Genomic DNA, 10090 nt, shown 5'->3' with positions numbered 1-10090 from the left:
TAATGCAGAAGGTAAAGAGGAGGGGTTCTTCTGTTTGAAACAATTAATTGCTCTTTTCTCTTGCAAGACAGGGCTTAGGGTGTAAATCAGGCTCACTTGTGTTTTCTGGGTCAAGTACCAGCTTTCAGTCTCTCTCATGCTGTAGAAAAGGCAACATTTCACCCCCTTGCACTAATGGAATTGCATTGTTAGGAGCAAGAGAAGAGCATGAAACAGCAGCACCTGTTCCCTACTGCTGGGTCTGATTACCACCCTTTTCCATGTTCTTTTTGCCTTCTTTTACAAAGAGTTTACACCTGAAGAAGGGGCAGTGGGGTCAGCAGCTGTCTCATGTGGATGCTCTAAAATGGGGCATGTGGAATGTCCCAAAGATCCTAATCATCCAAAGTTCTACTGCTTCAATTATAAAGGTGTTTTAATAATTATTTTACAGCTCTGTGGGAGCTCAGCCCTAAAGCAAGGCTCTCTCTCCTGGTTTTGATGTTCACACAGCAGCCACATTGCTGAGAATTGCATTCATTTGTGCATCAGAGTGGGGAAAAAAAAATCATGTTAATCCTACAGAAGTTCAATACCAGCAGTCACCAGTTGAGATAAAGAAGAAAAACCAAGCAAACTCCTTGGACCTTGGTAAAAACTTGCTTCCTTTGGAGTGTACACATTATTCCACATTTTCCACTGGTTTTACACTGCTGGAAATACTTACATGGCTTGGCCAGTAGTTGGAGTCTGCAGGTAGATAAAAATCCTTGATACTGTCAGCTCAATGTATCAAAGCTTATACTTTTTTATTTACTGGGAGAAAGTTACCTGTAAATAAACATCTTTTGGTCAGAATTTTCCCTCAGCAACCTATATTCAGAGTGAGACCTTTAACAAAAATATATTTCCACACCATTTTTTTTTCTTCTGGCATAAGAATAGGAATAATTTTTCAGCATTCTTTAAATGGAAGCAAATGGCCTGGCTACAAAGTTTTCTGCAGCAATGGTTTTAGTCTTACTAGCTGGAGTATTTTGAAACTTGTTTTACATGACAATTAGAGAATAAAAGGAAATGTTTCAATATCATTAATTTACATGAAGTTATTGTAGTATTTTATTGTGTAAAGTTATCTTAATGCCTTACTTAAATTTAAAATTTTTTAAAAAAGGAAAGGGTTTTGGGGCTTTTTCTACCTGTTGGAAAATTTAAGCTATCTGTACTTTGAGTGATTGGTTAGAAATTATTTTGTCAAGGCATGGAGACCATGGAGGTCTGTATCCATCCCAGATTACAGAAGCAGCCTGGGACAGGAGAATTTTAGAAATACTTACAGCCCTTAGTTAAAATATAGAGTAAACAAGGCTTATAAAGACTTATTTCTATTTTTGCTCCTCTCACCTGCTTTCATCTTTTTGTGGTACTATTTACTATGTATTTCCCCCTGTGGAGCTCCTTAACTCATTTAAAACATGTTTCTCTTCACACATCACAAATATTTTAATTATTTGCCACATCAGGTTCCTCAATAAACAATCCATGACCATTGCTTAGTGTTACTTTGCTGGGTGGATTTCAAATAAATGGCAGTATGAAAAGTTACAGGTAAAATGAATAAATCCATGAATCTGCAGCATTCCCAGGTGGGTCTGAGGGGAACAGAAGCATTTTGTAGGCACGAGCCCCAGGCTTCCATTAGCTTCAGCCAGAGATGAATTTTTTTCTGAGCTGTAGCAAGACACAAAGGAAAACTGAATATAGAAGTAAAAGTTTTCCAAATATAAGTGAGGTGAACAGTGCTTTTTCAGAGCAGCAGGATGGGCAAACACAAAAAATGACCTTTTCAGTGTATCCCCTATGGATGCCAGATTTTTCTTCTCTGCATTTTCCTTACATGCTACAGTCAGATTTGAAGAATAAGGCAAGATGGATGACACAAGAACTTTTGAGTGTTAACTCTTCATGGCTCTTTGTCTCCAGCATGCAGCAAACACCAGGGGGAGATTAAACAGCTATCAGTCTGAGAAAATGCCTGTAAAACACAAAGGGATGGTGAAACATGGGAATGTCAAAGCAGATTCAGAGTGGGGGGAGCAGCAGGGGTCACACCTCACTCCTTGGGCACTGTTCTCCAAGTAATTCCAGGCAGATGCTCTGTGGGGAATCCTGCTGGATCAGTGGGATCAGGCACAGGCTGACCCCACAGACCTCATTGTAAGAGGCAGCTCTTGCAGACACAGTTTTTGTCACAGCCACCCTCTGTGCAAAAGCATCTCATTCCAACAGCCCCAACTCCCAGGCAGAAATGACCCAGCTGAAGGGATTCCAGAGAAAGCAGCAGTGACCAGATACTTATTTATGAAATATGAGAGGCAAAAAAATAAAAGTAAAATCCAAGAAGGGATTGCCAGAGGTGTACACTGCCACTTCTCCACAGAGGCAAGAGTGCTAAAAGAAGTCATGCAAAATAAATCTCTCTCCTGACAGAACAGCAAAGGACTTCAAAGCAGAACTGGCAACACACAGAGTGGGTACAAAAGGAGCTGGAAAATAAAAGAAAGGTTAAAAGTGGTACAAAAGTTTGAAATTTAAAAAGGGGAGAATGCGCTGGACAACAATACAACCCTGGAAAAAACAGTCAAATTTAGGTCTCTGAATGATGTGGATGAAGAATTATCTTACAGAATAGATAAAAAATAAAGTTCCATCTTTGTATTTTCTCAGGATCCCTCTGGGTCTGGGAAACAAAGTTGATCTGTGGCAGGTGTGAAAAAATAAAGCACAGATAATCTTCCTCATAGTCACAACAAAGAGCCATCATCCAGGAGCACCTGCTACACATCATGGGCTCTATGCAGTGTGAGGAACTATTTGTGTTGAGTGTGGTTTTAGTAATTTTGTTTTTTTAAAAGATGACTAAAAAAAAAAAAGCCCACATATTTTAATGGCCAAAGGGAATTAAGTAAATCAATTTAAATAAGGTTGGATAGAGGAATTTGGCTTCATAGATTTCACAAAAATCAAACTCATGTGACCTTCCTATGAAAAGGAAGAACTGTTTAATGGCTTTATAGATTATCAGATTAGAAATTTGCTGAGTTGTGCCTCTGTTGAACCAGCAGTTCCCTTCCCTCACCCCTTCCTCTCTAATGCCAAAATGTTTAAAACTGTGCTAAACTGAGACACTTGTGAGCAGTGCTGTCATTGCTGCAAAATGCAACAATAATAAATCAGAAAGCTGATCAGAGCATCCTGGAAAAGACATCCCACAGCATTTACATGAGCAACAGGTGCATACATAGATCACTGTGGGTAAAAAACATAAAGACTTCTAAATACCAGGTAAAGATTTTTGTGGGAGTATCAAACTGAAATTTCACCTTGTTTGTCTGCTGTTTTTTCCAAGAGAAAGGCTCTAACTACTCTAGTATTACATTTTGCATCTGAAATCCATCCCTAACCTGATATTTAATTGTGGAGTTCATTGTATAGAAATAACCACCAAAATCCATTTTTTGAGACCAAGTTTTCTTGTTAGGCTGGGATTTTTTTGTTTGGGTTTTTGGTTTGGTTTTGTTTTGGTTTTCTCAGGTTTATTTTTGGCAGTACATCTAATTCATGCTTTTGCTTAGAAGAGTAAAAAAAAGTGCAAATGCCTTTCTTGGAATCCTAAGTATATTCCCCAAAATAAAATATATTCCAGGGCACTTAAGATGCTTCCCTGTGACACCTGTAAAGGGTTGGGGTACCAAGTACTGGTTTGGAAATAATTCTGAGGGACCTTCTCCTTGTCTGGCTCTCTCATTTCTACTTTACTTTTTCATTTTTATCACTTGTAAGAGGAAAAAACACAGTCCCAGCCTCAGGGACTGATGTGATTAGGAAGGTTAATAGGGTTCAGCAAAGGTAAAATCTGAGTTTGTGTGGCATGCTGAGGATGTCAAACATCAGTTTTACATTCACAACAAATGTATTCATATCTGTAACAACTGGCTCAGACTACCCTGAGCCATTTGCCCCAATGAACATATCACAAATTTCATTACTTGCTAATTCCTTGTGCCCTCAAAACAGAGGTAAACTGATATCCATGACTGAAAAACACATGTGGTAGTGGTGGGGTTTGGAGGGAAACCTCACTGGTTTACATTAGGAGATAAATTATCAAATTAGCATCCTTAGACCTGCATGAGAAGCATTTCCATGCACTGGGCAGGTTTGTAACCCATTCTGTAGCATTTGAAATTTAAACTCCACCTCTGCTGTGCTGTACATGTTAGCTGTGAGATAAAGCTTTGGAATAGTGACCAGAGTTTGTGAACCAAAGGAGGATCTGCTGCCTGCAGGTGCCAGAAAAGCACATTTCCCTCTGGAAAGCTCCCCCTGCTCTGGTGGGGCAGTTTCCAGATGTCATTACTGCCACTCCAGCTGTTACTGGCTCCACTCCTCCACTGGCCCTGCCTTTTTTGACACAGCCAGAGGATTCCTTTGCTTCCAAAGGATGCACACCCCACAGGCTCCCTCTAGCTGTGCCACAGTTCAGCTGCTCCCAGAGATGCTCAATGCTGTAGAAACACATCAATTTTCACTCTGCACAGCACTGGCCTGGTTACAGTGAAGTACATTTCACTCAGTAATGTCAATTCAGTGTAATCACACCACTCTCCTCTGCAGATGGGATGGGGAGGCACCTGTGGCAGGGCAGCACAAAAACCCAGCATGTTCCACTGAGGGAAAAATCAGCTTTCAGCCTTGCAGGGGCTTCTGGCAGCAGCAGCAAAGTTAAAACAAAATCCTGTGTTTTTTAACAAGAAACTCAGTGAAAATGTGCATTTTAATAGACTTTGGGGTGACCATCCACAAGCAGACACACAACTACAGCAATCCACACGTGTGTGTGCAGCTCCCAGAATTATCAAATGGTGACATTCCCCCTCTCCTCACCTTTCTTTTAATTGGCAACTCCCACTCTCAGAGGGGCACAGCCAAAAATTTGCTTCAGGTCCTAAGAGTACATTGAAAATTCAGGTTTCTATGTGCCAGAATAATTTTCTGAACACTTGGGACAGACCCAAGGCAAAGAAGGCTGTTGCCTTACTTACCTCACCCCTGTGGAATTCTGAAGTGAATTCTAGTGACATTATTTATAGACAAATATTCATTTATCTATTATTCAGCATTTTTGCAATCCAAGCATTCTCTGGTGGTATCCCAACTCCCAAACTCCTAAAATCCACAGCTGCATTTCTTGACAAACACAACTATGTAATTTTGTGGTGACAATTATTCCAAAGTATTTTAAGTACCAGGAAATGTGGGAACAAGATAAAATAAATAGCATATCACGGAATAGAAATTATGTGAATCATACAGTTTGTTTTTGGTTTTTTTTATGTTAGCTATGTGTAAATGATCCAGTTTAAAGTTTAGCTGAGGCTGCCTGAGCACTGGGGGTTTGCTCTAAGAGCACCAAAGCTTTCCAAGAGAACATCACCTCACCATAAAGCTGTTACAGAATCCTGTTTCTCACACAACTTCTTCAGCTTCTAAATAAGATTTGGAATGAGCTGATTTCATCCCAGAAGCCAAACCATCTCAGTTTAAAATATTCTCAGGAATTATGCATTCAGTCACTTTTTTTTTTTTTTTAACTTCATGTTGTTAGAAAACAAGGCAACTTAAAATATCAGTAACTGTATTTGAAATTGGTGGATGAACAAATACTTTGGAAAAAGAGGAAATGATCCCAACACTTGCTAAAAGGACATTTGTCTTTGCACCATGGGTGGAAATACAACACACTACAATATTCTATAATGATAAAAAAAGGTTAAGTCCTGCCAAGTGCTCTTCCATACTTTTGATTTTGTGAAACTCCTGTTCTAAGACTCACCTTTCTGGATGCACAGCACTGCTGGACAGGGATTGATGTCCCCCTGCTTCATCTTCTCTGCTTCCCCACGTGTGCTGGACACCAAAACCAAACCCTGGCAGCCCTTACAGGTCTGATCTTCTGAGCACTTTGGAAATCAGGACACCTACAAAGGACAACTGAGGGACACTTGAATCATGAGATAAGGAGGTGAGAAATCTTCAGCTCCTTCACCTCACTGGGGTGTCTGACACCAACCACAATATATCTTAATTGATGCTTGAAACCACTGACTTTTTCTAAAGTTTGCCCTGCAATTTTAGTTAAATATTTAGCCTCAATGTTGATTTTGTTTATGCCTTTGGTCTCCATTACTAAGAGGACTTGTGTTTCTTTCAGCTAATTATTTACAAACAGATTCTACAAGCTGGAGAAAAACATCAGATATCAGAAAATTGAATGAAAAAGACAAGAATTGTCTATTTATTCTCTTTTTCCTCCTGATGCTGTTATACTACTAACCTTTCACCAGCAGAAAAATTAACAAGAAGAACTTGTGGCAGGATCTCAGCTGTGGAAGAAAGGGAGAGAAATGAGAGTCTAAGCAGCAGTTTCTGCATGTTTCAAACTGCTCAGAGACACTCAAGGGGAGTGGAGGAGCTTCCTCTGGCACCAGGGAACACAATCCATGCTGGAGGAATTGTAACTACTCCTATTGCTCATGCAAACATGAGGGAGCTGAAGTGTGGCCTCTCAGAAACTGCAAAAAGATAAGGGCAAGCCAAAGGCACTAATTAGCAAAATGTTGATAGAGCTGCAGCAGAAATTTAAAGCCTGTGAAATATTTAAACACAGAACCCACTCAGATTCCCTCTCATTTGCATTTCTCATATATAATGTTGGTGCTTATATGTAGAGGTGGGAGATTGATCTCCTCAAATACTTCTGATGGATCAGAACCATCCTTAAACAGAGCTGGTGTAGACACCAGACTCAACATAGCAGAAAACCTACAAAAGGGTAATATTGGCCAGAATTTGTGTTCTTATTTATAAACATATTTCTTTACCCTGCTTGAACAGGGTATTATGCTATAGCTTGCTTCTGTCCATGACCTGAAAACTCAAAATGCCTCACTTCAACAGGTTTCCTAATTAGAAATAATTTATACCTTACAATTTATTTACTATCAGCTTACTATTATTCATGGATTCTTTTGTTTATTCCCTTAAATTATCAACATTCTGACATTACAAGAGATGACATTACAAACACACTGAGAGCTCTGCACATTTCAGCTTATCATTATCATTTTGGATATTATATCTCTACTCCTTTATAAACCATTCATTTCTGCACACATCAGTCATACATATATGCACTTATTTCCCAAACCCACTCAACACAAAAAAACCAACCAATTATTAAATAATTCAGTGCTTTGGAGCAAAAAAAGTTGGTATAAAATCTCCCAGATCCCCGTTTTTCTGAGCAAAGCCCTGTTTAACATTTGAATTGCTAGATGGTGAGTAAACAGCTCCACCTATCACTATTGCCTAGAAATGCTCTCCCTGAACTAAATGTGAGGTTTCACAGTGCTTTGCTCTTCCCATGGAGTCCCCCAAGCATTCTTCCCTAAAGAAGGGGAAGAATTTCCCTGCTGATGTTAGCAGGTTTGTGCTTTGGAATCTTAGAGCTGCTGGCTGCTAAAACACCCTCCCTCCACCCTTTCAAAAAGGCAGATTCACAGCAGCAAAACAAAATATTAAAATATTAGCATTGAAAAAAATGAGCCTTACTGTTCAAATCCTAGAGAAAACACTTTGAATGAAACACTGCATTTCACCACTGTTTTCGTTAAAACCATGGAATATTTTAAAGAAAACATTTTCTTTTCATTTGAGGAACCCCAAGTGAGATCTCCTTTTGATTTGTTACCACTGCCAACAAAAAGGAAATTCAAAAACTCCACAGCAGAATGAGGGTGAAGCTCCCTGCAGTGCTTTAAACCACCAAGGGAATTCCAGCAAACAGGGAAATATTTCTCAACACCACTGAGATTTCACAGAGTGTAACACAGAAATCATAGAAAGAAATCACAATCATAATTGTAAGTTCAGCAAAGGTTAAAGGGTAAACACAACTCAAGGAGTACTTGGTTGTTAATTCATGAGTAGTTTAAAAACTGTGAAAAAGGACACAAATCAACCAACCAAAGCCCAAGACAATTCTGCTTATCCCTTCAGGTTATGGGATTTATCACCCATTTATGAACAAGGCCACGTTTATGCAGACAGGCATAAATAATGTATATTAAATGCAAAAACATATATGGACACACAACCAACCACACAGAAGTAGTATTTGCAAGGACATTTACAATAAATGGCACTAACACCTTTATTAAGATTTTAATTTTTCATTTGTGAAAAATGAATAGATTCTTTTTTTCCCTTGTATGCAGAGGAAAAGCAAACTAATGGCAAAAATCAAGATTACTTTCTTATTTCAATACTGTCTTTGTAGCCACAAAGATACAACAATTTAACAGACAAGAAATACTGTTTATTGCAGACTTTAAGCTGATTCATGTGATAAAGGCACTATGAAACTTAATCAAACTAGATGATTAAATTTATCTAAATTAAGTGATATTATATATTATATATAATACATATATTATATATAAAATCACATGACCATGTGAAACAGAGCATTTTCTGACAAAATCATTGCATTTCCAAAAATAACATTTTCTGGAAGGGATATTTGTCTTTTCTTTTCCCCCCTTTTTCAGGAATCCACTTCTCCAAAAGATTACATTTATAAAGGAAATTACAAAGGCTTTTTGCATGAGGAAAACTGATGTCTGGGACCAACACACAGAGAAATCAAGGTTATACACTGTTCTTTTTGATGGGTTAAGTTACAGACAAAAAAATGCAATTATATATTTTTTAAAAATGTACTGTGAGTTGTTGCATGGCTACAGCAGATCTCATCACCTCTTTGAGCTGGGCTGTGTTACTATTTTCTAGTTACTCCTTCTTGTGCAATATTATAGTTCATCACAGGTGAAATAGGGATAAAATCAATGTACAGAATATTATTTTGCTATAAACAGCATCATTAGTAATAAAACATCTTGGGGTGATGCAGGAAAGATTCAGTCTATGTTGGGTTGCTGTTCATTCCCTAAATATTTCCTCTACATTTGCTGGAGTCGACAACTTAAGTAAACATCCTGCAGCCAAATGCCTGACAGAAAGACTGAGCCAAAAAAGACATAACTGCACACTAGAGCAAGAGATGGGATCCAAAATCTTATTTTTACTGAAGAGTTCAAATGTTTTTTTATTGCTGGCTCAGCTTCCCTCAGATGAATCACCAAAGACATGCTCCAATTTATCCATCAAGTTAATTCCACAAAGCCAAGACTCATCTCAGGGTGCAAATGAATCATGTGCCAATATTTTCACCTGCCAGGAATCTCCACTGCATTCTCATCTGCCCATTTTTCATGATGAGGAGCCAGCAGCAGGTACTTCTGTGGGTGCTACAGTCAATTTTCCTTATGTTGGCTAATACATACAATAGGACATTCCCCCTCACTGCTCCCTAAAGCAAAGCTGGATGGTTTAATGCTATGGACAATGGAATGAAAGAAAAGAGAAAACACATTTAGTGGCTGCTTCCTTCATCAAAGGACTCCACACCTGAATCTGTGGCAGCTGCACTGATTTTTCTTGCCGTCTTCTCATAATTTCTTGCAGTTCTGAACTACCACTGCTAGCCTATAAAGAGAAGAGAAGAGTTTATTGTGGCTTTGACAGGTACTGAAATTCCTCTGCCAGCATTTTGTTAAGACAGTTGTTTGAACAAACTCACCTTGCAGCTCCAACAGGAAAGTATTTACACTATCCTTAAATATATACCAGAAATAAATCTGCAGACTATTAAAAGCATAAACTTGCCTTTCGGCCTGCTGAGCAGCTTTAATTCCCATATTTAACTCCCCCTGGAAGTTTGGATATTTAGGGGGTTAATAAAATATGGCTTCAGAAAAAGCAGACTTAAAGCTCAAAGAGTTGTTAGGACTCCACACTTAAAAATCAAGGCAATAATATTTAGAAAGTAAAAATCTGAAAATAAGTCCTTGATGGGTTTGGATTTATGCAAACACAAAATTCACACATGCACATGGGATTGCATAGCCAAGACCTGAGTAAGGATTCA

This window comes from Erithacus rubecula (assembly GCF_903797595.1).
Source record: "Erithacus rubecula genome assembly, chromosome: 4".
NCBI lineage: Eukaryota > Metazoa > Chordata > Aves > Passeriformes > Muscicapidae > Erithacus > Erithacus rubecula.
Note: the sequence above shows the minus strand (reverse complement) of the source record.